The sequence below is a fragment of the Ambystoma mexicanum genome, chromosome 1p (assembly GCF_040938575.1).
Source record: "Ambystoma mexicanum isolate Mex_15411 chromosome 1p, UKY_AmexF1_1, whole genome shotgun sequence".
NCBI lineage: Eukaryota > Metazoa > Chordata > Amphibia > Caudata > Ambystomatidae > Ambystoma > Ambystoma mexicanum.
The window spans coordinates 237,590,001-237,611,100 of NC_090921.1; the positions used below are offsets into that span (position 1 = coordinate 237,590,001).

At 51.5% G+C, this 21,100-nt stretch overlaps 10 non-coding genes across 10 annotated transcripts; all 10 read left to right on the top strand.

The window, feature by feature from the left end:
- The first annotated feature begins 796 nt into the window (after positions 1-796).
- On the top strand, positions 797-868 carry TRNAD-GUC (transfer RNA aspartic acid (anticodon GUC)). The gene has a single exon. It is a non-coding gene; the product is annotated as a tRNA-Asp (tRNA).
- Positions 869-3,717: 2,849 nt separating this feature from the next.
- On the top strand, positions 3,718-3,789 carry TRNAD-GUC (transfer RNA aspartic acid (anticodon GUC)). Its single transcript has one exon. It is a non-coding gene; the product is annotated as a tRNA-Asp (tRNA).
- A 1,396-nt stretch (positions 3,790-5,185) lies between these two features.
- Positions 5,186-5,257, top strand: TRNAD-GUC (transfer RNA aspartic acid (anticodon GUC)). The gene has a single exon. It is a non-coding gene; the product is annotated as a tRNA-Asp (tRNA).
- A 2,857-nt stretch (positions 5,258-8,114) lies between these two features.
- On the top strand, positions 8,115-8,186 carry TRNAD-GUC (transfer RNA aspartic acid (anticodon GUC)). The gene has a single exon. It is a non-coding gene; the product is annotated as a tRNA-Asp (tRNA).
- A 1,397-nt stretch (positions 8,187-9,583) lies between these two features.
- Positions 9,584-9,655, top strand: TRNAD-GUC (transfer RNA aspartic acid (anticodon GUC)). The gene has a single exon. It is a non-coding gene; the product is annotated as a tRNA-Asp (tRNA).
- Positions 9,656-11,052: 1,397 nt separating this feature from the next.
- Positions 11,053-11,124, top strand: TRNAD-GUC (transfer RNA aspartic acid (anticodon GUC)). Its single transcript has one exon. It is a non-coding gene; the product is annotated as a tRNA-Asp (tRNA).
- A 1,397-nt stretch (positions 11,125-12,521) lies between these two features.
- TRNAD-GUC (transfer RNA aspartic acid (anticodon GUC)) lies at positions 12,522-12,593 on the top strand. The gene has a single exon. It is a non-coding gene; the product is annotated as a tRNA-Asp (tRNA).
- A 1,397-nt stretch (positions 12,594-13,990) lies between these two features.
- TRNAD-GUC (transfer RNA aspartic acid (anticodon GUC)) lies at positions 13,991-14,062 on the top strand. The gene has a single exon. It is a non-coding gene; the product is annotated as a tRNA-Asp (tRNA).
- A 1,396-nt stretch (positions 14,063-15,458) lies between these two features.
- Positions 15,459-15,530, top strand: TRNAD-GUC (transfer RNA aspartic acid (anticodon GUC)). Its single transcript has one exon. It is a non-coding gene; the product is annotated as a tRNA-Asp (tRNA).
- Positions 15,531-19,839: 4,309 nt separating this feature from the next.
- On the top strand, positions 19,840-19,911 carry TRNAD-GUC (transfer RNA aspartic acid (anticodon GUC)). The gene has a single exon. It is a non-coding gene; the product is annotated as a tRNA-Asp (tRNA).
- The last annotated feature ends 1,189 nt before the right edge of the window (positions 19,912-21,100 follow it).

Sequence of the window (21,100 nt, forward strand, 5' to 3'; positions counted from 1 at the left end):
CGTTCCAGATGGGAAACTTGAGACTGGATGTCCAGAAAAGCAAGACGTCAGAAGCGAAACCTTTTTCCTGCAGGGTGTGGCATACCATCCGCTTGCTCATTGCGACAGAGGTGGCACTAATGAAGGAAGAGGTCAACGTTACGTTCTTCTTTAAAATGCAAGGCCAGGAAAAGTGGCAGCGGTGGGATTTGAACCCACGCCTCCGAAGAGACTGGAGCCTTAATCCAGCGCCTTAGACCGCTCGGCCACGCTACCTCCCTGCTAGTTGCCGAAAGCGGAACTTGAACCGTTGCCCGGCCCGCTTTAGTGCTTTGCCTTTTCTCCTTGGAAAGTCTGGAGACAGGCAGTGGAAGGGCAGGCAAACTGTCAGGTGCGCAGAGGAGGGGAGACCATGAGGCAAGGTGGGAGATGGGGGCAAGAAGTGAGAAAAAAACTAATCGCAAGCTAGGGCAGGATTCGGAAAGTGAAGCCGAAAAGGGGCTTAGCATGCAGCCCAGGGGTTTCTTTGACTGTCCTAAGCCCACAGGGACTTTGCCGTCCTCAGCTCATGAGACTTGAGATGGGTAGCTTGATTTGCTGAGGAAATGCGGGATGACAGATTCAACTCTGGAGTCAAACATAGCCCGGAACTATCGCCTTAAACTGAGTTTTAAGCCTGGTGCCGATAAAAAGAAAGAAATTAGCCTTAGATCGGGCAAGCCGTTTGACGGGGGAAAATGAGACCCCCCTAGGCCAGCTAGGTGGTCGCTGGATGCTGTGCAGACATCAGCAGCTGTTCATTTCATGCCCTCACGTCTCCTCGTTAGTATAGTGGTCAGTATCCCCGCCTGTCACGCGGGAGACCGGGGTTCAATTCCCCGACGGGGAGGTTAAACCGTTTCTGGATTTTTTTTAGTTCTTGACAAATATTCTTGAAGATTAGGCTGAGTCAAGTAGGGAATGGGTGCCAAGAACTGACTCTTTAAGAAAAAAGCACCGGCAACGCTAGTCATCGTACAATATTTGTGCACAATTGCTTACATTAGGCGGCCGGTCCACTTTATTGAGTCCCCCTCAGCACCATTTAGTGCTCCTGTTGTCTGCGAAGTCCAAATTGTAACCCTGAATCAGTTCCTCTTCTGACCCTTTGTATCATGTTACATGACGAGTAATGATCACCTGTTAGCTTTATCCCTAATTATAACTCTCACTCTTTCCCTGCATCTAACCCTAGCTCTAATCCCATCATTAACCTCGGTCCGGGCACACGCGTGAACCCCTACTCTCATCTCAGCCTCTCCTGGTGATACATCACACCTGGGATCGTTTGCTCCCTGTGGGCTGTGGGAAATTTGCTACCAGCACGCCCTGGAAGTGGGGCTCATTCCGCTGCAACGGGAGGTCTTCCCAGGACGCGTCACAGCTCAACGCAAGAGCTCCTGGGTTTCGAAGGCTCTTGCAGCAAGCCTTCACAAAGCAGCAGGGAGCGCCGTTCCAGATGGGAAACTTGAGACTGGATGTCCAGAAAAGCAAGACGTCAGAAGCGAAACCTTTTTCCTGCAGGGTGTGGCATACCATCCGCTTGCTCATTGCGACAGAGGTGGCACTAATGAAGGAAGAGGTCAACGTTACGTTCTTCTTTAAAATGCAAGGCCAGGAAAAGTGGCAGCGGTGGGATTTGAACCCACGCCTCCGAAGAGACTGGAGCCTTAATCCAGCGCCTTAGACCGCTCGGCCACGCTACCTCCTTGCTAGTCGCCGAAAGCGGAACTTGACCCGTTGCCCGGCCCGCTTTAGTGCTTTGCCTTTTCTCCTTGGAAAGTCTGGAGACAGGCAGTGGAAGGGCAGGCAAACTGTCAGGTGCGCAGAGGAGGGGAGACCATGAGGCAAGGTGGGAGATGGGGGCAAGAAGTGAGAAAAAAACTAATCGCAAGCTAGGGCAGGATTCGGAAAGTGAAGCCGAAAAGGGGCTTAGCATGCAGCCCAGGGGTTTCTTTGACTGTCCTAAGCCCACAGGGACTTTGCCGTCCTCAGCTCATGAGACTTGAGATGGGTAGCTTGATTTGCTGAGGAAATGCGGGATGACAGATTCAACTCTGGAGTCAAACATAGCCCGGAACTATCGCCTTAAACTGAGTTTTAAGCCTGGTGCCGATAAAAAGAAAGAAATTAGCCTTAGATCGGGCAAGCCGTTTGACGGGGGAAAATGAGACCCCCCTAGGCCAGCTAGGTGGTCGCTGGATGCTGTGCAGACATCAGCAGCTGTTCATTTCATGCCCTCACGTCTCCTCGTTAGTATAGTGGTCAGTATCCCCGCCTGTCACGCGGGAGACGACGGGGAGGTTAAACCTTTTCTGGATTTTTTTTAGTTCTTGACAAATATTCTTGAAGATTAGGCTGAGTCAAGTAGGGAATGGGTGCCAAGAACTGACTCTTTAAGAAAAAAGCACCGGCAACGCTAGTCATCGTACAATATTTGTGCACAATTGCTTACATTAGGCGGCCGGTCCACTTTATTGAGTCCCCCTCAGCACCATTTAGTGCTCCTGTTGTCTGCGAAGTCCAAATTGTAACCCTGAATCAGTTCCTCTTCTGACCCTTTGTATCATGTTACATGACGAGTAATGATCACCTGTTAGCTTTATCCCTAATTATAACTCTCACTCTTTCCCTGCATCTAACCCTAGCTCTAATCCCATCATTAACCTCGGTCCGGGCACACGCGTGAACCCCTACTCTCATCTCAGCCTCTCCTGGTGATACATCACACCTGGGATCGTTTGCTCCCTGTGGGCTGTGGGAAATTTGCTACCAGCACGCCCTGGAAGTGGGGCTCATTCCGCTGCAACGGGAGGTCTTCCCAGGACGCGTCACAGCTCAACGCAAGAGCTCCTGGGTTTCGAAGGCTCTTGCAGCAAGCCTTCACAAAGCAGCAGGGAGCGCCGTTCCAGATGGGAAACTTGAGACTGGATGTCCAGAAAAGCAAGACGTCAGAAGCGAAACCTTTTTCCTGCAGGGTGTGGCATACCATCCGCTTGCTCATTGCGACAGAGGTGGCACTAATGAAGGAAGAGGTCAACGTTACGTTCTTCTTTAAAATGCAAGGCCAGGAAAAGTGGCAGCGGTGGGATTTGAACCCACGCCTCCGAAGAGACTGGAGCCTTAATCCAGCGCCTTAGACCGCTCGGCCACGCTACCTCCCTGCTAGTCGCCGAAAGCGGAACTTGACCCGTTGCCCGGCCCGCTTTAGTGCTTTGCCTTTTCTCCTTGGAAAGTCTGGAGACAGGCAGTGGAAGGGCAGGCAAACTGTCAGGTGCGCAGAGGAGGGGAGACCATGAGGCAAGGTGGGAGATGGGGGCAAGAAGTGAGAAAAAAACTAATCGCAAGCTAGGGCAGGATTCGGAAAGTGAAGCCGAAAAGGGGCTTAGCATGCAGCCCAGGGGTTTCTTTGACTGTCCTAAGCCCACAGGGACTTTGCCGTCCTCAGCTCATGAGACTTGAGATGGGTAGCTTGATTTGCTGAGGAAATGCGGGATGACAGATTCAACTCTGGAGTCAAACATAGCCCGGAACTATCGCCTTAAACTGAGTTTTAAGCCTGGTGCCGATAAAAAGAAAGAAATTAGCCTTAGATCGGGCAAGCCGTTTGACGGGGGAAAATGAGACCCCCTAGGCCAGCTAGGTGGTCGCTGGATGCTGTGCAGACATCAGCAGCTGTTCATTTCATGCTCTCACGTCTCCTCGTTAGTATAGTGGTCAGTATCCCCGCCTGTCACGCGGGAGACCGGGGTTCAATTCCCCGACGGGGAGGTTAAACCTTTTCTGGATTTTTTTTAGTTCTTGACAAATATTCTTGAAGATTAGGCTGAGTCAAGTAGGGAATGGGTGCCAAGAACTGACTCTTTAAGAAAAAAGCACCGGCAACGCTAGTCATCGTACAATATTTGTGCACAATTGCTTACATTAGGCGGCCGGTCCACTTTATTGAGTCCCCCTCAGCACCATTTAGTGCTCCTGTTGTCTGCGAAGTCCAAATTGTAACCCTGAATCAGTTCCTCTTCTGACCCTTTGTATCATGTTACATGACGAGTAATGATCACCTGTTAGCTTTATCCCTAATTATAACTCTCACTCTTTCCCTGCATCTAACCCTAGCTCTAATCCCATCATTAACCTCGGTCCGGGCACACGCGTGAACCCTTACTCTCATCTCAGCCTCTCCTGGTGATACATCACACCTGGGATCGTTTGCTCCCTGTGGGCTGTGGGAAATTTGCTACCAGCACGCCCTGGAAGTGGGGCTCATTCCGCTGCAACGGGAGGTCTTCCCAGGACGCGTCACAGCTCAACGCAAGAGCTCCTGGGTTTCGAAGGCTCTTGCAGCAAGCCTTCACAAAGCAGCAGGGAGCGCCGTTCCAGATGGGAAACTTGAGACTGGATGTCCAGAAAAGCAAGACGTCAGAAGCGAAACCTTTTTCCTGCAGGGTGTGGCATACCATCCGCTTGCTCATTGCGACAGAGGTGGCACTAATGAAGGAAGAGGTCAACGTTACGTTCTTCTTTAAAATGCAAGGCCAGGAAAAGTGGCAGCGGTGGGATTTGAACCCACGCCTCCGAAGAGACTGGAGCCTTAATCCAGCGCCTTAGACCGCTCGGCCACGCTACCTCCCTGCTAGTCGCCGAAAGCGGAACTTGACCCGTTGCCCGGCCCGCTTTAGTGCTTTGCCTTTTCTCCTTGGAAAGTCTGGAGACAGGCAGTGGAAGGGCAGGCAAACTGTCAGGTGCGCAGAGGAGGGGAGACCATGAGGCAAGGTGGGAGATGGGGGCAAGAAGTGAGAAAAAAACTAATCGCAAGCTAGGGCAGGATTCGGAAAGTGAAGCCGAAAAGGGGCTTAGCATGCAGCCCAGGGGTTTCTTTGACTGTCCTAAGCCCACAGGGACTTTGCCGTCCTCAGCTCATGAGACTTGAGATGGGTAGCTTGATTTGCTGAGGAAATGCGGGATGACAGATTCAACTCTGGAGTCAAACATAGCCCGGAACTATCGCCTTAAACTGAGTTTTAAGCCTGGTGCCGATAAAAAGAAAGAAATTAGCCTTAAATCGGGCAAGCCGTTTGACGGGGGAAAATGAGACCCCCTAGGCCAGCTAGGTGGTCGCTGGATGCTGTGCAGACATCAGCAGCTGTTCATTTCATGCCCTCACGTCTCCTCGTTAGTATAGTGGTCAGTATCCCCGCCTGTCACGCGGGAGACCGGGGTTCAATTCCCCGACGGGGAGGTTAAACCTTTTCTGGATTTTTTTTAGTTCTTGACAAATATTCTTGAAGATTAGGCTGAGTCAAGTAGGGAATGGGTGCCAAGAACTGACTCTTTAAGAAAAAAGCACCGGCAACGCTAGTCATCGTACAATATTTGTGCACAATTGCTTACATTAGGCGGCCGGTCCACTTTATTGAGTCCCCCTCAGCACCATTTAGTGCTCCTGTTGTCTGCGAAGTCCAAATTGTAACCCTGAATCAGTTCCTCTTCTGACCCTTTGTATCATGTTACATGACGAGTAATGATCACCTGTTAGCTTTATCCCTAATTATAACTCTCACTCTTTCCCTGCATCTAACCCTAGCTCTAATCCCATCATTAACCTCGGTCCGGGCACACGCGTGAACCCTTACTCTCATCTCAGCCTCTCCTGGTGATACATCACACCTGGGATCGTTTGCTCCCTGTGGGCTGTGGGAAATTTGCTACCAGCACGCCCTGGAAGTGGGGCTCATTCCGCTGCAACGGGAGGTCTTCCCAGGACGCGTCACAGCTCAACGCAAGAGCTCCTGGGTTTCGAAGGCTCTTGCAGCAAGCCTTCACAAAGCAGCAGGGAGCGCCGTTCCAGATGGGAAACTTGAGACTGGATGTCCAGAAAAGCAAGACGTCAGAAGCGAAACCTTTTTCCTGCAGGGTGTGGCATACCATCCGCTTGCTCATTGCGACAGAGGTGGCACTAATGAAGGAAGAGGTCAACGTTACGTTCTTCTTTAAAATGCAAGGCCAGGAAAAGTGGCAGCGGTGGGATTTGAACCCACGCCTCCGAAGAGACTGGAGCCTTAATCCAGCGCCTTAGACCGCTCGGCCACGCTACCTCCCTGCTAGTCGCAGAAAGCGGAACTTGACCCGTTGCCCGGCCCGCTTTAGTGCTTTGCCTTTTCTCCTTGGAAAGTCTGGAGACAGGCAGTGGAAGGGCAGGCAAACTGTCAGGTGCGCAGAGGAGGGGAGACCATGAGGCAAGGTGGGAGATGGGGGCAAGAAGTGAGAAAAAAACTAATCGCAAGCTAGGGCAGGATTCGGAAAGTGAAGCCGAAAAGGGGCTTAGCATGCAGCCCAGGGGTTTCTTTGACTGTCCTAAGCCCACAGGGACTTTGCCGTCCTCAGCTCATGAGACTTGAGATGGGTAGCTTGATTTGCTGAGGAAATGCGGGATGACAGATTCAACTCTGGAGTCAAACATAGCCCGGAACTATCGCCTTAAACTGAGTTTTAAGCCTGGTGCCGATAAAAAGAAAGAAATTAGCCTTAGATCGGGCAAGCCGTTTGACGGGGGAAAATGAGACCCCCCTAGGCCAGCTAGGTGGTCGCTGGATGCTGTGCAGACATCAGCAGCTGTTCATTTCATGCCCTCACGTCTCCTCGTTAGTATAGTGGTCAGTATCCCCGCCTGTCACGCGGGAGACCGGCCCCGACGGGGAGGTTAAACCGTTTCTGGATTTTTTTTAGTTCTTGACAAATATTCTTGAAGATTAGGCTGAGTCAAGTAGGGAATGGGTGCCAAGAACTGACTCTTTAAGAAAAAAGCACCGGCAACGCTAGTCATCGTACAATATTTGTGCACAATTGCTTACATTAGGCGGCCGGTCCACTTTATTGAGTCCCCCTCAGCACCATTTAGTGCTCCTGTTGTCTGCGAAGTCCAAATTGTAACCCTGAATCAGTTCCTCTTCTGACCCTTTGTATCATGTTACATGACGAGTAATGATCACCTGTTAGCTTTATCCCTAATTATAACTCTCACTCTTTCCCTGCATCTAACCCTAGCTCTAATCCCATCATTAACCTCGGTCCGGGCACACGCGTGAACCCCTACTCTCATCTCAGCCTCTCCTGGTGATACATCACACCTGGGATCGTTTGCTCCCTGTGGGCTGTGGGAAATTTGCTACCAGCACGCCCTGGAAGTGGGGCTCATTCCGCTGCAACGGGAGGTCTTCCCAGGACGCGTCACAGCTCAACGCAAGAGCTCCTGGGTTTCGAAGGCTCTTGCAGCAAGCCTTCACAAAGCAGCAGGGAGCGCCGTTCCAGATGGGAAACTTGAGACTGGATGTCCAGAAAAGCAAGACGTCAGAAGCGAAACCTTTTTCCTGCAGGGTGTGGCATACCATCCGCTTGCTCATTGCGACAGAGGTGGCACTAATGAAGGAAGAGGTCAACGTTACGTTCTTCTTTAAAATGCAAGGCCAGGAAAAGTGGCAGCGGTGGGATTTGAACCCACGCCTCCGAAGAGACTGGAGCCTTAATCCAGCGCCTTAGACCGCTCGGCCACGCTACCTCCCTGCTAGTCGCCGAAAGCGGAACTTGACCCGTTGCCCGGCCCGCTTTAGTGCTTTGCCTTTTCTCCTTGGAAAGTCTGGAGACAGGCAGTGGAAGGGCAGGCAAACTGTCAGGTGCGCAGAGGAGGGGAGACCATGAGGCAAGGTGGGAGATGGGGGCAAGAAGTGAGAAAAAAACTAATCGCAAGCTAGGGCAGGATTCGGAAAGTGAAGCCGAAAAGGGGCTTAGCATGCAGCCCAGGGGTTTCTTTGACTGTCCTAAGCCCACAGGGACTTTGCCGTCCTCAGCTCATGAGACTTGAGATGGGTAGCTTGATTTGCTGAGGAAATGCGGGATGACAGATTCAACTCTGGAGTCAAACATAGCCCGGAACTATCGCCTTAAACTGAGTTTTAAGCCTGGTGCCGATAAAAAGAAAGAAATTAGCCTTAGATCGGGCAAGCCGTTTGACGGGGGAAAATGAGACCCCCCTAGGCCAGCTAGGTGGTCGCTGGATGCTGTGCAGACATCAGCAGCTGTTCATTTCATGCCCTCACGTCTCCTCGTTAGTATAGTGGTCAGTATCCCCGCCTGTCACGCGGGAGACCGGGGTTCAATTCCCCGACGGGGAGGTTAAACCGTTTCTGGATTTTTTTTAGTTCTTGACAAATATTCTTGAAGATTAGGCTGAGTCAAGTAGGGAATGGGTGCCAAGAACTGACTCTTTAAGAAAAAAGCACCGGCAACGCTAGTCATCGTACAATATTTGTGCACAATTGCTTACATTAGGCGGCCGGTCCACTTTATTGAGTCCCCCTCAGCACCATTTAGTGCTCCTGTTGTCTGCGAAGTCCAAATTGTAACCCTGAATCAGTTCCTCTTCTGACCCTTTGTATCATGTTACATGACGAGTAATGATCACCTGTTAGCTTTATCCCTAATTATAACTCTCACTCTTTCCCTGCATCTAACCCTAGCTCTAATCCCATCATTAACCTCGGTCCGGGCACACGCGTGAACCCCTACTCTCATCTCAGCCTCTCCTGGTGATACATCACACCTGGGATCGTTTGCTCCCTGTGGGCTGTGGGAAATTTGCTACCAGCACGCCCTGGAAGTGGGGCTCATTCCGCTGCAACGGGAGGTCTTCCCAGGACGCGTCACAGCTCAACGCAAGAGCTCCTGGGTTTCGAAGGCTCTTGCAGCAAGCCTTTACAAAGCAGCAGGGAGCGCCGTTCCAGATGGGAAACTTGAGACTGGATGTCCAGAAAAGCAAGACGTCAGAAGCGAAACCTTTTTCCTGCAGGGTGTGGCATACCATCCGCTTGCTCATTGCGACAGAGGTGGCACTAATGAAGGAAGAGGTCAACGTTACGTTCTTCTTTAAAATGCAAGGCCAGGAAAAGTGGCAGCGGTGGGATTTGAACCCACGCCTCCGAAGAGACTGGAGCCTTAATCCAGCGCCTTAGACCGCTCGGCCACGCTACCTCCCTGCTAGTCGCCGAAAGCGGAACTTGACCCGTTGCCCGGCCCGCTTTAGTGCTTTGCCTTTTCTCCTTGGAAAGTCTGGAGACAGGCAGTGGAAGGGCAGGCAAACTGTCAGGTGCGCAGAGGAGGGGAGACCATGAGGCAAGGTGGGAGATGGGGGCAAGAAGTGAGAAAAAAACTAATCGCAAGCTAGGGCAGGATTCGGAAAGTGAAGCCGAAAAGGGGCTTAGCATGCAGCCCAGGGGTTTCTTTGACTGTCCTAAGCCCACAGGGACTTTGCCGTCCTCAGCTCATGAGACTTGAGATGGGTAGCTTGATTTGCTGAGGAAATGCGGGATGACAGATTCAACTCTGGAGTCAAACATAGCCCGGAACTATCGCCTTAAACTGAGTTTTAAGCCTGGTGCCGATAAAAAGAAAGAAATTAGCCTTAGATCGGGCAAGCCGTTTGACGGGGGAAAATGAGACCCCCCTAGGCCAGCTAGGTGGTCGCTGGATGCTGTGCAGACATCAGCAGCTGTTCATTTCATGCCCTCACGTCTCCTCGTTAGTATAGTGGTCAGTATCCCCGCCTGTCACGCGGGAGACCGGGGTTCAATTCCCCGACGGGGAGGTTAAACCGTTTCTGGATTTTTTTTAGTTCTTGACAAATATTCTTGAAGATTAGGCTGAGTCAAGTAGGGAATGGGTGCCAAGAACTGACTCTTTAAGAAAAAAGCACCGGCAACGCTAGTCATCGTACAATATTTGTGCACAATTGCTTACATTAGGCGGCCGGTCCACTTTATTGAGTCCCCCTCAGCACCATTTAGTGCTCCTGTTGTCTGCGAAGTCCAAATTGTAACCCTGAATCAGTTCCTCTTCTGACCCTTTGTATCATGTTACATGACGAGTAATGATCACCTGTTAGCTTTATCCCTAATTATAACTCTCACTCTTTCCCTGCATCTAACCCTAGCTCTAATCCCATCATTAACCTCGGTCCGGGCACACGCGTGAACCCCTACTCTCATCTCAGCCTCTCCTGGTGATACATCACACCTGGGATCGTTTGCTCCCTGTGGGCTGTGGGAAATTTGCTACCAGCACGCCCTGGAAGTGGGGCTCATTCCGCTGCAACGGGAGGTCTTCCCAGGACGCGTCACAGCTCAACGCAAGAGCTCCTGGGTTTCGAAGGCTCTTGCAGCAAGCCTTCACAAAGCAGCAGGGAGCGCCGTTCCAGATGGGAAACTTGAGACTGGATGTCCAGAAAAGCAAGACGTCAGAAGCGAAACCTTTTTCCTGCAGGGTGTGGCATACCATCCGCTTGCTCATTGCGACAGAGGTGGCACTAATGAAGGAAGAGGTCAACGTTACGTTCTTCTTTAAAATGCAAGGCCAGGAAAAGTGGCAGCGGTGGGATTTGAACCCACGCCTCCGAAGAGACTGGAGCCTTAATCCAGCGCCTTAGACCGCTCGGCCACGCTACCTCCCTGCTAGTCGCCGAAAGCGGAACTTGACCCGTTGCCCGGCCCGCTTTAGTGCTTTGCCTTTTCTCCTTGGAAAGTCTGGAGACAGGCAGTGGAAGGGCAGGCAAACTGTCAGGTGCGCAGAGGAGGGGAGACCATGAGGCAAGGTGGGAGATGGGGGCAAGAAGTGAGAAAAAAACTAATCGCAAGCTAGGGCAGGATTCGGAAAGTGAAGCCGAAAAGGGGCTTAGCATGCAGCCCAGGGGTTTCTTTGACTGTCCTAAGCCCACAGGGACTTTGCCGTCCTCAGCTCATGAGACTTGAGATGGGTAGCTTGATTTGCTGAGGAAATGCGGGATGACAGATTCAACTCTGGAGTCAAACATAGCCCGGAACTATCGCCTTAAACTGAGTTTTAAGCCTGGTGCCGATAAAAAGAAAGAAATTAGCCTTAGATCGGGCAAGCCGTTTGACGGGGGAAAATGAGACCCCCCTAGGCCAGCTAGGTGGTCGCTGGATGCTGTGCAGACATCAGCAGCTGTTCATTTCATGCCCTCACGTCTCCTCGTTAGTATAGTGGTCAGTATCCCCGCCTGTCACGCGGGAGACCGGGGTTCAATTCCCCGACGGGGAGGTTAAACCGTTTCTGGATTTTTTTTAGTTCTTGACAAATATTCTTGAAGATTAGGCTGAGTCAAGTAGGGAATGGGTGCCAAGAACTGACTCTTTAAGAAAAAAGCACCGGCAACGCTAGTCATCGTACAATATTTGTGCACAATTGCTTACATTAGGCGGCCGGTCCACTTTATTGAGTCCCCCTCAGCACCATTTAGTGCTCCTGTTGTCTGCGAAGTCCAAATTGTAACCCTGAATCAGTTCCTCTTCTGACCCTTTGTATCATGTTACATGACGAGTAATGATCACCTGTTAGCTTTATCCCTAATTATAACTCTCACTCTTTCCCTGCATCTAACCCTAGCTCTAATCCCATCATTAACCCCGGTCCGGGCACACGCGTGAACCCCTACTCTCATCTCAGCCTCTCCTGGTGATACATCACACCTGGGATCGTTTGCTCCCTGTGGGCTGTGGGAAATTTGCTACCAGCACGCCCTGGAAGTGGGGCTCATTCCGCTGCAACGGGAGGTCTTCCCAGGACGCGTCACAGCTCAACGCAAGAGCTCCTGGGTTTCGAAGGCTCTTGCAGCAAGCCTTCACAAAGCAGCAGGGAGCGCCGTTCCAGATGGGAAACTTGAGACTGGATGTCCAGAAAAGCAAGACGTCAGAAGCGAAACCTTTTTCCTGCAGGGTGTGGCATACCATCCGCTTGCTCATTGCGACAGAGGTGGCACTAATGAAGGAAGAGGTCAACGTTACGTTCTTCTTTAAAATGCAAGGCCAGGAAAAGTGGCAGCGGTGGGATTTGAACCCACGCCTCCGAAGAGACTGGAGCCTTAATCCAGCGCCTTAGACCGCTCGGCCACGCTACCTCCCTGCTAGTCGCCGAAAGCGGAACTTGACCCGTTGCCCGGCCCGCTTTAGTGCTTTGCCTTTTCTCCTTGGAAAGTCTGGAGACAGGCAGTGGAAGGGCAGGCAAACTGTCAGGTGCGCAGAGGAGGGGAGACCATGAGGCAAGGTGGGAGATGGGGGCAAGAAGTGAGAAAAAAACTAATCGCAAGCTAGGGCAGGATTCGGAAAGTGAAGCCGAAAAGGGGCTTAGCATGCAGCCCAGGGGTTTCTTTGACTGTCCTAAGCCCACAGGGACTTTGCCGTCCTCAGCTCATGAGACTTGAGATGGGTAGCTTGATTTGCTGAGGAAATGCGGGATGACAGATTCAACTCTGGAGTCAAACATAGCCCGGAACTATCGCCTTAAACTGAGTTTTAAGCCTGGTGCCGATAAAAAGAAAGAAATTAGCCTTAGATCGGGCAAGCCGTTTGACGGGGGAAAATGAGACCCCCCTAGGCCAGCTAGGTGGTCGCTGGATGCTGTGCAGACATCAGCAGCTGTTCATTTCATGCCCTCACGTCTCCTCGTTAGTATAGTGGTCAGTATCCCCGCCTGTCACGCGGGAGACCGGGGTTCAATTCCCCGACGGGGAGGTTAAACCATTTCTGGATTTTTTTTAGTTCTTGACAAATATTCTTGAAGATTAGGCTGAGTCAAGTAGGGAATGGGTGCCAAGAACTGACTCTTTAAGAAAAAAGCACCGGCAACGCTAGTCATCGTACAATATTTGTGCACAATTGCTTACATTAGGCGGCCGGTCCACTTTATTGAGTCCCCCTCAGCACCATTTAGTGCTCCTGTTGTCTGCGAAGTCCAAATTGTAACCCTGAATCAGTTCCTCTTCTGACCCTTTGTATCATGTTACATGACGAGTAATGATCACCTGTTAGCTTTATCCCTAATTATAACTCTCACTCTTTCCCTGCATCTAACCCTAGCTCTAATCCCATCATTAACCTCGGTCCGGGCACACGCGTGAACCCCTACTCTCATCTCAGCCTCTCCTGGTGATACATCACACCTGGGATCGTTTGCTCCCTGTGGGCTGTGGGAAATTTGCTACCAGCACGCCCTGGAAGTGGGGCTCATTCCGCTGCAACGGGAGGTCTTCCCAGGACGCGTCACAGCTCAACGCAAGAGCTCCTGGGTTTCGAAGGCTCTTGCAGCAAGCCTTCACAAAGCAGCAGGGAGCGCCGTTCCAGATGGGAAACTTGAGACTGGATGTCCAGAAAAGCAAGACGTCAGAAGCGAAACCTTTTTCCTGCAGGGTGTGGCATACCATCCGCTTGCTCATTGCGACAGAGGTGGCACTAATGAAGGAAGAGGTCAACGTTACGTTCTTCTTTAAAATGCAAGGCCAGGAAAAGTGGCAGCGGTGGGATTTGAACCCACGCCTCCGAAGAGACTGGAGCCTTAATCCAGCGCCTTAGACCGCTCGGCCACGCTACCTCCCTGCTAGTTGCCGAAAGCGGAACTTGAACCGTTGCCCGGCCCGCTTTAGTGCTTTGCCTTTTCTCCTTGGAAAGTCTGGAGACAGGCAGTGGAAGGGCAGGCAAACTGTCAGGTGCGCAGAGGAGGGGAGACCATGAGGCAAGGTGGGAGATGGGGGCAAGAAGTGAGAAAAAAACTAATCGCAAGCTAGGGCAGGATTCGGAAAGTGAAGCCGAAAAGGGGCTTAGCATGCAGCCCAGGGGTTTCTTTGACTGTCCTAAGCCCACAGGGACTTTGCCGTCCTCAGCTCATGAGACTTGAGATGGGTAGCTTGATTTGCTGAGGAAATGCGGGATGACAGATTCAACTCTGGAGTCAAACATAGCCCGGAACTATCGCCTTAAACTGAGTTTTAAGCCTGGTGCCGATAAAAAGAAAGAAATTAGCCTTAGATCGGGCAAGCCGTTTGACGGGGGAAAATGAGACCCCCCTAGGCCAGCTAGGTGGTCGCTGGATGCTGTGCAGACATCAGCAGCTGTTCATTTCATGCCCTCACGTCTCCTCGTTAGTATAGTGGTCAGTATTCCCGCCTGTCACGCGGGAGACCGGGGTTCAATTCCCCGACGGGGAGGTTAAACCGTTTCTGGATTTTTTTTAGTTCTTGACAAATATTCTTGAAGATTAGGCTGAGTCAAGTAGGGAATGGGTGCCAAGAACTGACTCTTTAAGAAAAAAGCACCGGCAACGCTAGTCATCGTACAATATTTGTGCACAATTGCTTACATTAGGCGGCCGGTCCACTTTATTGAGTCCCCCTCAGCACCATTTAGTGCTCCTGTTGTCTGCGAAGTCCAAATTGTAACCCTGAATCAGTTCCTCTTCTGACCCTTTGTATCATGTTACATGACGAGTAATGATCACCTGTTAGCTTTATCCCTAATTATAACTCTCACTCTTTCCCTGCATCTAACCCTAGCTCTAATCCCATCATTAACCTCGGTCCGGGCACACGCGTGAACCCCTACTCTCATCTCAGCCTCTCCTGGTGATACATCACACCTGGGATCGTTTGCTCCCTGTGGGCTGTGGGAAATTTGCTACCAGCACGCCCTGGAAGTGGGGCTCATTCCGCTGCAACGGGAGGTCTTCCCAGGACGCGTCACAGCTCAACGCAAGAGCTCCTGGGTTTCGAAGGCTCTTGCAGCAAGCCTTCACAAAGCAGCAGGGAGCGCCGTTCCAGATGGGAAACTTGAGACTGGATGTCCAGAAAAGCAAGACGTCAGAAGCGAAACCTTTTTCCTGCAGGGTGTGGCATACCATCCGCTTGCTCATTGCGACAGAGGTGGCACTAATGAAGGAAGAGGTCAACGTTACGTTCTTCTTTAAAATGCAAGGCCAGGAAAAGTGGCAGCGGTGGGATTTGAACCCACGCCTCCGAAGAGACTGGAGCCTTAATCCAGCGCCTTAGACCGCTCGGCCACGCTACCTCCCTGCTAGTTGCCGAAAGCGGAACTTGAACCGTTGCCCGGCCCGCTTTAGTGCTTTGCCTTTTCTCCTTGGAAAGTCTGGAGACAGGCAGTGGAAGGGCAGGCAAACTGTCAGGTGCGCAGAGGAGGGGAGACCATGAGGCAAGGTGGGAGATGGGGGCAAGAAGTGAGAAAAAAACTAATCGCAAGCTAGGGCAGGATTCGGAAAGTGAAGCCGAAAAGGGGCTTAGCATGCAGCCCAGGGGTTTCTTTGACTGTCCTAAGCCCACAGGGACTTTGCCGTCCTCAGCTCATGAGACTTGAGATGGGTAGCTTGATTTGCTGAGGAAATGCGGGATGACAGATTCAACTCTGGAGTCAAACATAGCCCGGAACTATCGCCTTAAACTGAGTTTTAAGCCTGGTGCCGATAAAAAGAAAGAAATTAGCCTTAGATCGGGCAAGCCGTTTGACGGGGGAAAATGAGACCCCCTAGGCCAGCTAGGTGGTCGCTGGATGCTGTGCAGACATCAGCAGCTGTTCATTTCATGCCCTCACGTCTCCTCGTTAGTATAGTGGTCAGTATCCCCGCCTGTCACGCGGGAGACCGGGGTTCAATTCCCCGACGGGGAGGTTAAACCTTTTCTGGATTTTTTTTAGTTCTTGACAAATATTCTTGAAGATTAGGCTGAGTCAAGTAGGGAATGGGTGCCAAGAACTGACTCTTTAAGAAAAAAGCACCGGCAACGCTAGTCATCGTACAATATTTGTGCACAATTGCTTACATTAGGCGGCCGGTCCACTTTATTGAGTCCCCCTCAGCACCATTTAGTGCTCCTGTTGTCTGCGAAGTCCAAATTGTAACCCTGAATCAGTTCCTCTTCTGACCCTTTGTATCATGTTACATGACGAGTAATGATCACCTGTTAGCTTTATCCCTAATTATAACTCTCACTCTTTCCCTGCATCTAACCCTAGCTCTAATCCCATCATTAACCTCGGTCCGGGCACACGCGTGAACCCCTACTCTCATCTCAGCCTCTCCTGGTGATACATCACACCTGGGATCGTTTGCTCCCTGTGGGCTGTGGGAAATTTGCTACCAGCACGCCCTGGAAGTGGGGCTCATTCCGCTGCAACGGGAGGTCTTCCCAGGACGCGTCACAGCTCAACGCAAGAGCTCCTGGGTTTCGAAGGCTCTTGCAGCAAGCCTTCACAAAGCAGCAGGGAGCGCCGTTCCAGATGGGAAACTTGAGACTGGATGTCCAGAAAAGCAAGACGTCAGAAGCGAAACCTTTTTCCTGCAGGGTGTGGCATACCATCCGCTTGCTCATTGCGACAGAGGTGGCACTAATGAAGGAAGAGGTCAACGTTACGTTCTTCTTTAAAATGCAAGGCCAGGAAAAGTGGCAGCGGTGGGATTTGAACCCACGCCTCCGAAGAGACTGGAGCCTTAATCCAGCGCCTTAGACCGCTCGGCCACGCTACCTCCTTGCTAGTCGCCGAAAGCGGAACTTGACCCGTTGCCCGGCCCGCTTTAGTGCTTTGCCTTTTCTCCTTGGAAAGTCTGGAGACAGGCAGTGGAAGGGCAGGCAAACTGTCAGGTGCGCAGAGGAGGGGAGACCATGAGGCAAGGTGGGAGATGGGGGCAAGAAGTGAGAAAAAAACTAATCGCAAGCTAGGGCAGGATTCGGAAAGTGAAGCCGAAAAGGGGCTTAGCATGCAGCCCAGGGGTTTCTTTGACTGTCCTAAGCCCACAGGGACTTTGCCGTCCTCAGCTCATGAGACTTGAGATGGGTAGCTTGATTTGCTGAGGAAATGCGGGATGACAGATTCAACTCTGGAGTCAAACATAGCCCGGAACTATCGCCTTAAACTGAGTTTTAAGCCTGGTGCCGATAAAAAGAAAGAAATTAGCCTTAGATCGGGCAAGCCGTTTGACGGGGGAAAATGAGACCCCCCTAGGCCAGCTAGGTGGTCGCTGGATGCTGTGCAGACATCAGCAGCTGTTCATTTCATGCCCTCACGTCTCCTCGTTAGTATAGTGGTCAGTATCCCCGCCTGTCACGCGGGAGACGACGGGGAGGTTAAACCTTTTCTGGATTTTTTTTAGTTCTTGACAAATATTCTTGAAGATTAGGCTGAGTCAAGTAGGGAATGGGTGCCAAGAACTGACTCTTTAAGAAAAAAGCACCGGCAACGCTAGTCATCGTACAATATTTGTGCACAATTGCTTACATTAGGCGGCCGGTCCACTTTATTGAGTCCCCCTCAGCACCATTTAGTGCTCCTGTTGTCTGCGAAGTCCAAATTGTAACCCTGAATCAGTTCCTCTTCTGACCCTTTGTATCATGTTACATGACGAGTAATGATCACCTGTTAGCTTTATCCCTAATTATAACTCTCACTCTTTCCCTGCATCTAACCCTAGCTCTAATCCCATCATTAACCTCGGTCCGGGCACACGCGTGAACCCTTACTCTCATCTCAGCCTCTCCTGGTGATACATCACACCTGGGATCGTTTGCTCCCTGTGGGCTGTGGGAAATTTGCTACCAGCACGCCCTGGAAGTGGGGCTCATTCCGCTGCAACGGGAGGTCTTCCCAGGACGCGTCACAGCTCAACGCAAGAGCTCCTGGGTTTCGAAGGCTCTTGCAGCAAGCCTTCACAAAGCAGCAGGGAGCGCCGTTCCAGATGGGAAACTTGAGACTGGATGTCCAGAAAAGCAAGACGTCAGAAGCGAAACCTTTTTCCTGCAGGGTGTGGCATACCATCCGCTTGCTCATTGCGACAGAGGTGGCACTAATGAAGGAAGAGGTCAACGTTACGTTCTTCTTTAAAATGCAAGGCCAGGAAAAGTGGCAGCGGTGGGATTTGAACCCACGCCTCCGAAGAGACTGGAGCCTTAATCCAGCGCCTTAGACCGCTCGGCCACGCTACCTCCCTGCTAGTCGCCGAAAGCGGAACTTGACCCGTTGCCCGGCCCGCTTTAGTGCTTTGCCTTTTCTCCTTGGAAAGTCTGGAGACAGGCAGTGGAAGGGCAGGCAAACTGTCAGGTGCGCAGAGGAAGGGAGACCATGAGGCAAGGTGGGAGATGGGGGCAAGAAGTGAGAAAAAAACTAATCGCAAGCTAGGGCAGGATTCGGAAAGTGAAGCCGAAAAGGGGCTTAGCATGCAGCCCAGGGGTTTCTTTGACTGTCCTAAGCCCACAGGGACTTTGCCGTCCTCAGCTCATGAGACTTGAGATGGGTAGCTTGATTTGCTGAGGAAATGCGGGATGACAGATTCAACTCTGGAGTCAAACATAGCCCGGAACTATCGCCTTAAACTGAGTTTTAAGCCTGGTGCCGATAAAAAGAAAGAAATTAGCCTTAGATCGGGCAAGCCGTTTGACGGGGGAAAATGAGACCCCCTAGGCCAGCTAGGTGGTCGCTGGATGCTGTGCAGACATCAGCAGCTGTTCATTTCCTGCCCTCACGTCTCCTCGTTAGTATAGTGGTCAGTATCCCCGCGGGAGACCGGGGTTCAATTCCCCGACGGGGAGGTTAAACCTTTTCTGGATTTTTTTTAGTTCTTGACAAATATTCTTGAAGATTAGGCTGAGTCAAGTAGGGAATGGGTGCCAAGAACTGACTCTTTAAGAAAAAAGCACCGGCAACGCTAGTCATCGTACAATATTTGTGCACAATTGCTTACATTAGGCGGCCGGTCCACTTTATTGAGTCCCCCTCAGCACCATTTAGTGCTCCTGTTGTCTGCGAAGTCCAAATTGTAACCCTGAATCAGTTCCTCTTCTGACCCTTTGTATCATGTTACATGACGAGTAATGATCACCTGTTAGCTTTATCCCTAATTATAACTCTCACTCTTTCCCTGCATCTAACCCTAGCTCTAATCCCATCATTAACCTCGGTCCGGGCACACGCGTGAACCCTTACTCTCATCTCAGCCTCTCCTGGTGATACATCACACCTGGGATCGTTTGCTCCCTGTGGGCTGTGGGAAATTTGCTACCAGCACGCCCTGGAAGTGGGGCTCATTCCGCTGCAACGGGAGGTCTTCCCAGGACGCGTCACAGCTCAACGCAAGAGCTCCTGGGTTTCGAAGGCTCTTGCAGCAAGCCTTCACAAAGCAGCAGGGAGCGCCGTTCCAGATGGGAAACTTGAGACTGGATGTCCAGAAAAGCAAGACGTCAGAAGCGAAACCTTTTTCCTGCAGGGTGTGGCATACCATCCGCTTGCTCATTGCGACAGAGGTGGCACTAATGAAGGAAGAGGTCAACGTTACGTTCTTCTTTAAAATGCAAGGCCAGGAAAAGTGGCAGCGGTGGGATTTGAACCCACGCCTCCGAAGAGACTGGAGCCTTAATCCAGCGCCTTAGACCGCTCGGCCACGCTACCTCCCTGCTAGTCGCAGAAAGCGGAACTTGACCCGTTGCCCGGCCCGCTTTAGTGCTTTGCCTTTTCTCCTTGGAAAGTCTGGAGACAGGCAGTGGAAGGGCAGGCAAACTGTCAGGTGCGCAGAGGAGGGGAGACCATGAGGCAAGGTGGGAGATGGGGGCAAGAAGTGAGAAAAAAACTAATCGCAAGCTAGGGCAGGATTCGGAAAGTGAAGCCGAAAAGGGGCTTAGCATGCAGCCCAGGGGTTTCTTTGACTGTCCTAAGCCCACAGGGACTTTGCCGTCCTCAGCTCATGAGACTTGAGATGGGTAGCTTGATTTGCTGAGGAAATGCGGGATGACAGATTCAACTCTGGAGTCAAACATAGCCCGGAACTATCGCCTTAAACTGAGTTTTAAGCCTGGTGCCGATAAAAAGAAAGAAATTAGCCTTAGATCGGGCAAGCCGTTTGACGGGGGAAAATGAGACCCCCCTAGGCCAGCTAGGTGGTCGCTGGATGCTGTGCAGACATCAGCAGCTGTTCATTTCATGCCCTCACGTCTCCTCGTTAGTATAGTGGTCAGTATCCCCGCCTGTCACGCGGGAGACCGGGGTTCAATTCCCCGACGGGGAGGTTAAACCGTTTCTGGATTTTTTTTAGTTCTTGACAAATATTCTTGAAGATTAGGCTGAGTCAAGTAGGGAATGGGTGCCAAGAACTGACTCTTTAAGAAAAAAGCACCGGCAACGCTAGTCATCGTACAATATTTGTGCACAATTGCTTACATTAGGCGGCCGGTCCACTTTATTGAGTCCCCCTCAGCACCATTTAGTGCTCCTGTTGTCTGCGAAGTCCAAATTGTAACCCTGAATCAGTTCCTCTTCTGACCCTTTGTATCATGTTACATGACGAGTAATGATCACCTGTTAGCTTTATCCCTAATTATAACTCTCACTCTTTCCCTGCATCTAACCCTAGCTCTAATCCCATCATTAACCTCGGTCCGGGCACACGCGTGAACCCCTACTCTCATCTCAGCCTCTCCTGGTGATACATCACACCTGGGATCGTTTGCTCCCTGTGGGCTGTGGGAAATTTGCTACCAGCACGCCCTGGAAGTGGGGCTCATTCCGCTGCAACGGGAGGTCTTCCCAGGACGCGTCACAGCTCAACGCAAGAGCTCCTGGGTTTCGAAGGCTCTTGCAGCAAGCCTTCACAAAGCAGCAGGGAGCGCCGTTCCAGATGGGAAACTTGAGACTGGATGTCCAGAAAAGCAAGACGTCAGAAGCGAAACCTTTTTCCTGCAGGGTGTGGCATACCATCCGCTTGCTCATTGCGACAGAGGTGGCACTAATGAAGGAAGAGGTCAACGTTACGTTCTTCTTTAAAATGCAAGGCCAGGAAAAGTGGCAGCGGTGGGATATGAACCCACGCCTCCGAAGAGACTGGAGCCTTAATCCAGCGCCTTAGACCGCTCGGCCACGCTACCTCCCTGCTAGTCGTCGAAAGCGGAACTTGACCCGTTGCCCGGCCCGCTTTAGTGCTTTGCCTTTTCTCCTTGGAAAGTCTGGAGACAGGCAGTGGAAGGGCAGGCAAACTGTCAGGTGCGCAGAGGAGGGGAGACCATGAGGCAAGGTGGGAGATGGGGGCAAGAAGTGAGAAAAAAACTAATCGCAAGCTAGGGCAGGATTCGGAAAGTGAAGCCGAAAAGGGGCTTAGCATGCAGCCCAGGGGTTTCTTTGACTGTCCTAAGCCCACAGGGACTTTGCCGTCCTCAGCTCATGAGACTTGAGATGGGTAGCTTGATTTGCTGAGGAAATGC